At 34.5% G+C, this 7603-nt stretch overlaps 1 long non-coding RNA gene across 1 annotated transcript; it reads left to right on the forward strand.

The window, feature by feature from the left end:
- Positions 1-788: 788 nt before the first annotated feature.
- On the forward strand, positions 789-7116 carry LOC149774210 (uncharacterized). The gene is made up of 3 exons (XR_016416953.1): positions 789-821; positions 1711-1859; positions 6493-7116. It is a non-coding gene; the product is annotated as an uncharacterized LOC149774210 (long non-coding RNA).
- The last annotated feature ends 487 nt before the right edge of the window (positions 7117-7603 follow it).

Here is a 7603-nt window from a genome sequence, read left to right on the forward strand (position 1 = left end):
GGTGACGGGTTCGTCTGGCACTGTCACTAACACAGGTTGAAAAGTGACTTTTTTCTTTGGACGTTGAAAGGAAGGATCACAACACTCGAGTATACTGGGCCACGTCTTGAGTTCAATCCTCAAAATCCCATTTTTTCAAATCACGACATCTGTCCAATGGGGGTGTAAGTCACAAGTTACACACGCATCGTCATACACGTCTTCGGTAGCTAAAAGTTGACGAATATATTTTTCCCGTAAAGGTCGAGACGTATCCAGATCAAAACGCAAGGCTTTGAGCAAAATGAGTCTCTCGTGACCATTTAAGGTCAATTGGGTCGTAAGTACTGTTCGTAAAGTGTCCACAAGGAATCAGCTGGCAAACGAAATCCCATAAAACAAGTCACTAAATCACACAACACTTGTTGACCCAAATTCAACGGGAACAGTTCTTGTAATAAGTGATGACAATGATACACGGTTTGAATAGTGTCATTAAAGGCACAATAGTGCAGCTGAGGGTGAATTTTCTTGCAAAAATGTTGGGACATTTATGTATATCAACTGATTAAATACTATTTAAAAGGCATTTCTGGGGTAATATCAAGTACGTAGGGGTTCTCGTTATGAAATACGAGCTCTCTGAAATCTTCGTACGTAGAGTAACGAATCTATCGTCTCCATGTTGAAATCCCGCTCAGCAGTGATCGGCAGATCCCGAATGAATAACACACATAATTCCGGTCACCGAAATTTGCATAATTATAGGCCACATTATAAACACTGAAGATGATGACGTAAAACACAAACACGCTACGAGACCGCCCAAAATGTCAACAACGGTGAGTACGATCTTCTTCTGATCTCGTTCTTTTCTTCTTATCCTTTTCCTTTCTAATTTTAATTTTGAGAGGAAACAATGAAATGTATGTAGAACTACTTTTATAGTTATATTTCAAAGATTTTGTGGTACGAGAATAATTTAAATCGACGTGCTCTGTACAGTATTGCAAAAACCCACAGGTACTCACTCTATTTCTTGCCCAGTAGAATTCGTACTCCCTCAAGTCCCCACCACTCAATTTTATAAATGAAAAGCATCAGGGATATTTAAAAATGCTCAAAATTGAGTAATTTCATTAATCAATTTATAAATTCTAACCAGACTGTCACCAGTGGACCCCTAACACCCATCGTTCTGACGTTTCAAACAAAGCGGAAAAGAATGTGTGTGCTTCTCCAAGTTAATACTTTACATACGCAAGGTTTTAAATAAGCTTTTTTTTTTTTTTTTTTTTTTTCTAAATCTGCGACTAGAATATGGAATCTAGGTTCAAAACTCGGGGCCAGAGCATAAAAAGCACACACACACAAACGTACAGTCACTTGTCAGCTGAAGTTTGACCACAGCTTTATTCTTAGACATGTTTATTGGGTATTGTGCACACTGAGTAAATAGACACATAGACTTTGCTTTGGTGCCCATTCGAGGAAAGTAGGGGCCCTTTTCAAAATTTTGGATCCCCACCCCACACAACACTTGACCTGATCCAGCCCAAAAAAAACTTCCATCAAATCACATCCTCTCATGTATTAATTTCTGATCCAAAGTTAGCACTATATTCCTATAAGTTTGATAAGTAATCATGAATATATTAGTTGTGAAATACATTTACATATTAAAATTCATTAGATAGACTTAAATCAGCTCACTTTCAAGCTCAATTCTAGAGCGACCTTTAAGAGGAAGAGGGAGGATGAGGCATGGAGCAAGAAGTTGAAAAACCAGATGGGGGAGAGGAGGAAGACATGCTGTGCAGCCTACAAACTGAGCTGACCAAGCTCTACACATAGTTCAGACAAGGCAGACAAGAATGAGGGTAATTGTTTATTTATATCTTGCAAAACAAGTATTGATTGATATTGAAAAATGTTTGGTACTAAGTAACTTGGCAAAGACTCTAATGTCTATATCAGTAGTGTTTTGCACAACTTAGAAAACGCATACATGTATTAAAGGATTATGGTTTTTACCAAACAATGTATGTTTAATCTGCTTTACTTTTTGTTGCTACTCAACACCCCACCCCAATATAATTTGATAAAGGAAGACTATGCACATATACCATAGAAAATACAGAGGCCTCCTCATTTATATGGCCACCTTATATAATACCAAAATGGTAAACGTATTATGGAGACAATCTCATAGAGTACCCCATTGCACGATGAAATACATATAATTAATATGAAACTAAATACAAAAGGTTTTAACATGGGTCACTTAAATGTACAAGGTATAGTGGAAAAAATATAACAGATTAAGTTAATGTTGTCTTCCAAGGAAAATAATATGCATGTTTTAGGACTCACTGAAAACAAATTAAATGCTAGCCACAATGATAAGCTATTTCACTATTATGGCTACAATAAACCATTATGCAGGGACAGAGAGACAGCGGGGGGTGGAGGTCTTGTATACATTACAAGATGTAAATGCAGAAAGGCGACCCGATTTGGGGTCACATGAAACTGAGAGTATTTGGGTGGAAATTTCTCATAATAATGCAGAATCATTCTTAGTTGGTTTCATTTATAGGTCGCCTTCCTCCAAAGCAATTTGGAATGTTAACTCTTTGAAACAAATAGAAAATGTTTATGCACAGGAGAAAGAAACATATATACTCAGCAGTGTAAATAAGGACCTACTCAATACTCAACTGGATGGAATGTTTTGAATCATTAGACCTAGTCCAGCTGGTAAATGAGCCCACAAGTGTAACAGAAATATCAAGCACTCTTATTGATCACATTTATATCAACCTACCAAACAATGAGGCTTATGTTAATGTACCAAATGTTGGTCTTAGTGACCACTATCCTACATTTTTGACAAGAAAGGTTAAATGCAACATAAATAGGAACAATATACACAAAACTATCACTTACAGATCTTTCCAAAATTGAAGTAAATAACAATTTCAAGATGACCTATATCAAGTTCCATGGAATAATATCCAAAATTTTGATGACATATGTGAAGCTCTAAAAGTGTGGACTGATTTATGAATGTAGTCCCTAAGCATGCACCACGAAAAGTACATTGAGTAAAGTATGAAATCCAACCTAACTGATTTACTACTGAAATTCTAGATACTATGAAGACACGAGACCAATTGAAGGCTATGGGAAACCATGCACAATATCAAGTATGGGGAAATAACATAACAAGTATGATTGAAAAGGCTAAAAAAAAGCTTTTTATCAATCAATGCTTGAAAACACAAAGAGCAACACAAACTCTATTTGGAAAGTCTTCAGTGAATTCATTGGGGTAACACACAAAGATCAGACAAATAAAATTCACTCACTTCTGGTAAATGACATAAAAGTCACTGATGACACTGACATTGCAAATATTTTGAGTGATTTTTTTTCACTAAGGTTACCACTAAGTTAAAAGAACCAGTGACAGAAAACAACTATAATGAACTGAAAAATCCCTAAGGAGGGATGTTTGTCTATCCCACATGTATAAAAAACTGCTAAAAAATGTCTCAGTAAACTTGATGTCAAGAAAGCTACAGGACTTGATCAGATTGGTCCACCACTCATTAAAACTTCTGCCTCAGCTATTTCAGATAGCATAACATTCATAATCAATTTAAATATTGCAACCTCATCTGTCCCCAAAATATGGAAAACTGCAAAAGTAATGTCTATGCACAAATCTGGTTCTAAGAATGATGCTGATAACTACCAGTCAATTTCAATACAAGCAAAACTTGTCAAAATTGATTTGAAAAACATGTCCATGACTCGTTCATGTCATACTTAACGAAACAGTTGCTGTTACACCCTATTCAATCAGGCTTTAGACAGAAACATTCATGTGAGACTGACTTGATCTCTCTAACTGATAAATGGCTTCAACCACTTGATCAAAGTTGAATAATATGATCTATATTTGTAGATTTCAGGAAAGTGTATGGGTTGGTGTACATGGAATTCTTTTAAGAAACTGAAAATCAACCAATGTGATGAAAGCACAATTAGATGGTTTGCTTCAAAGTTAAGTGAGAGAACAGAACATGTTTATATAAATAATGTTCTGTCGGAACCTGGAACAATTAAATATGGAGTACCACAAGGTTCAATTTTAGGTCCATTACTATTGATACTATTTATTAATGGCCTACCACTTTTTATTAAGGGACTCAATTTCATTTACAAATCTCTATGCAGATGACACAACATTGTCAGACATCCAAAACACAAAGCACAAACTAAACATTTATTTACAGGATACCCCTAAACAAACTGGACAACTGGTGCACATGCAATGGCATAGTGGTAAATACTGGAAAAACTAAAATATTACTTATCTCAACATGGCAAAAAAGAACAAATCTTGGTAGTGATGAACTATGTCTGACATGGAAGGATACAAATTTGCAAATGGTTTGTCATGATAGACTACTTGGTATTTTGGTAGATAATAACCTATCATGGACTGAACATGTCAGTAAAAAAGCTAATTCAAGTTTATGGCTTTTCAGTAGGATAAGGTACAGAAAACTATTTTATAACAGTTACATACAACCCTATTTAGACTACTGTAACAGTGTGGAGTAATTCAAATGATAAAATCATAGCAAACCTGGCACATCTTAAAAGAAGTGCATTCAGGCTATATCAATCCAGAAAGTAAGCAAGGAAAATGTAGCTGGTACGTTAAAATTATTACCTATTAAAGACTGAATCCGGTTGAGAAAAGCCAAAGTAATGTACATGATATCCAATAATAATGCCCCTGAATATTTACAATCACTATTCAAGTATAGGCTACCTGGTAATACTCCACAACTGTGATCCATGTCTACCAAACAGTATAAAATTCCCAAACCAAATAAGGAATTATTCAAAAAATGTTTCCAGTACTCTGGAACTTTGCTCTGGAATAGTATTCCAGTTGACTTTAAAAATGCCAACTATATTTCCTTCTTCCAAATCAATATATACAGCGGCTTCAGAGATACACTTAAAATAGATAAATTCATTTGTATGAGGGCCTAAAGGTAGAATAGCTAAAATCATTTCATATATAGGTATTAGTGATCTACGCTAGTGGCATACAAACATTCAATACTATTAAGGTCAACTTGCTCTTTTTTCAATTTAATTAATAAACCAACTTAAGTAATACATTTATTAGTTTTATTTATTTTAAATACAAAATGGGAACAAAAAGTCTATGCAATCTTACTTTGGAGTTCAGCATTTAGATCTGACTAGATTGCAGTTTTTAAAAAAAAATTAGACATGTACAGAATTCATATAGCCATTTAAGTCTTGTGAAATGAATACTACACTTTTATTCTTCTGTTTTAAATATGATGCATGCCTTAATGTGTATTTCTAAAGCCCCAAAATATGTTAAGATAATACTATATATGCAATATCATGATAAACATAAGGACTTAATAATCTAAATTGTTTTATTTATCCAGGATTAAAACTGACATGAAGGCTTGCAAGAAACTTTTTTTTTTCTTCATATCTGATCTAACATTTTTGGGTAAGAATTTTAATTGCCCAGTCAGCTTGGCATTCAATGTTTCCGCCTTTGAAATGGTCATTACTGCAAATGATTTCTGTATAACAAATTTACTCGATTCAATGGCAATTTTGAAATTTCTTTAATTCTTTCAATAACTTTTATATATTCCTTAAGCGTGTTATTGAAAAAGCTTAAAATTTTTATGTACAAAATGTATATCACAAAAGGTATGAATAACTTGACAGGTATGTTGGCTACATTACAGAAAACCTCTTTCTGTATACAGGATATGTGTAACACATGCCTATGAATGTACAACTTGCGCTTTGTACCAATAAAATCAAAATACTGCATCAATTTACAAACAGAATTAAAACTTTGATAGTTACTCTTACAATACAACATTTACAATGAATTCCATTTCCAAGGTGGACTCTCAAAGATTGATAATTGATGTACATATATGACTGTTGTAAATGTTATTTCTTTGCAACCACTGTGAAAGAATTTTAAAATTGTAAGCCGTCCAAAAACAGACATGCATACATATGCAAATGACAAGAACTTTGTTTTAATTTACAACTGATACTCATTGAGTAGATTCTTTTCATTACCTGATTTCAATGTGGGTACCTCACTGTACTACACAAATCTAAGCTGCAATCAGCCATTCCTATTTGATCCCAATGCATGAGTCTCTGACTTCTAGAAATGCTCCCCAAAATCTTTGAGCTGTCCATCTTAACATAAACTATCAGTTATAGTTGCGATGGAACTCTCAGTGTTCATGTCAAAATAAAAACCATGTGCAGTTTTGTTCCACATGTATTTCACAGTGGAATTTGCTGATCGAAGATGAATAACATTTGAATAAGCGCATGCTCCTGTTATTTCTTAAAATATATTTTTTTATATTTTAGAAATAGCATATTACAATTGGAATAATTTTTCAGATTTTTCAAGATCTAATCCTTGATTAGGCTCTACTTGCCTTGTCCAGAATGAACAGACGAAATGTTCTTGTCCTCAAGGATAAAGTTGACTTGATGAGTGCCAACAGTCATGCTACCTATAGGCAGTTCATACTACGGCAACATGGATGGTTGGGGTCTGGACAGAGACGTGTCATTCCCTCTTGCTGTTTCTGGCAGATACATGACATATATCTAGATGGACAATACACTGGCTTCATCCCCTCTAGGCTTGCATGAACTTAAACACTTTCTTGCATGTATGAGTTTGTATAAATGAATACAATTGATTTTATTCATTGTTTTCTTATAAATGCACATAATATTGCATCAAACAATAATGCTTTCAGATTTGTTTTTAAGACCAGTCTATTTCTGCCTATAAACAATGTGGGCACGATCATAAATAATCAATATAAAATGTTTTCAGCAACTGCAGATACAATATTATACATTATTTTATTTTCAACTACTGATATTTCAGGATATTATATAAAGTGTAACCTGCCTTAGCTGACACCACCATATATCAGACACAGTTTCATATTTTACATAACTAAAATCGAGAGATCTCCTTCACCACACCAAAACTAGAGTTGATGGTGGTTCTTGAAGTGCCAGGTTTCTACAAATGCTCCTGGGATCATCGTCCTTTAGTTCTTTTCTCCTCTGCATTCCCTGCTTTCCCTCAAGTTGACAGATAAGGGTTTTCTTTATAAGCTCCCTGATGTGGTGATGTTTTCTTTTCCTTGCAAGGGTAGACGGACCATCTGCCGCTTTTATTTGTTGTAACATCGATGCCTGTTTTAAGAAAATTGTATTTTCTTAACATGTGTGACAAGCATCCCCATGCTAACCCATATTAACGTTTTACCCAACATTAGAGCCTTATGATCAGTTCCCAAGAAGGAGTTGTTGAGGGTTTGTTTTTGTTCTTATTTGTTCTATCCACAAAATACCATGTGAGATAGGATGCATTTTTGCCCATTCCTTCAGAAAGCAACATGTTTTCATGAACAGGTATTAGCTAGTAATCATCATGATGACAGCATCTACCCCAAACGTCCTGAGGATATTCCATAAACCCTATATA

The sequence above is a fragment of the Sinohyriopsis cumingii genome, unplaced genomic scaffold (assembly GCF_028554795.1).
Source record: "Sinohyriopsis cumingii isolate HCF-2022 unplaced genomic scaffold, ASM2855479v2 utg000379l, whole genome shotgun sequence".
In the NCBI taxonomy this organism is placed as follows: Eukaryota; Metazoa; Mollusca; class Bivalvia; order Unionida; family Unionidae; genus Sinohyriopsis; species Sinohyriopsis cumingii.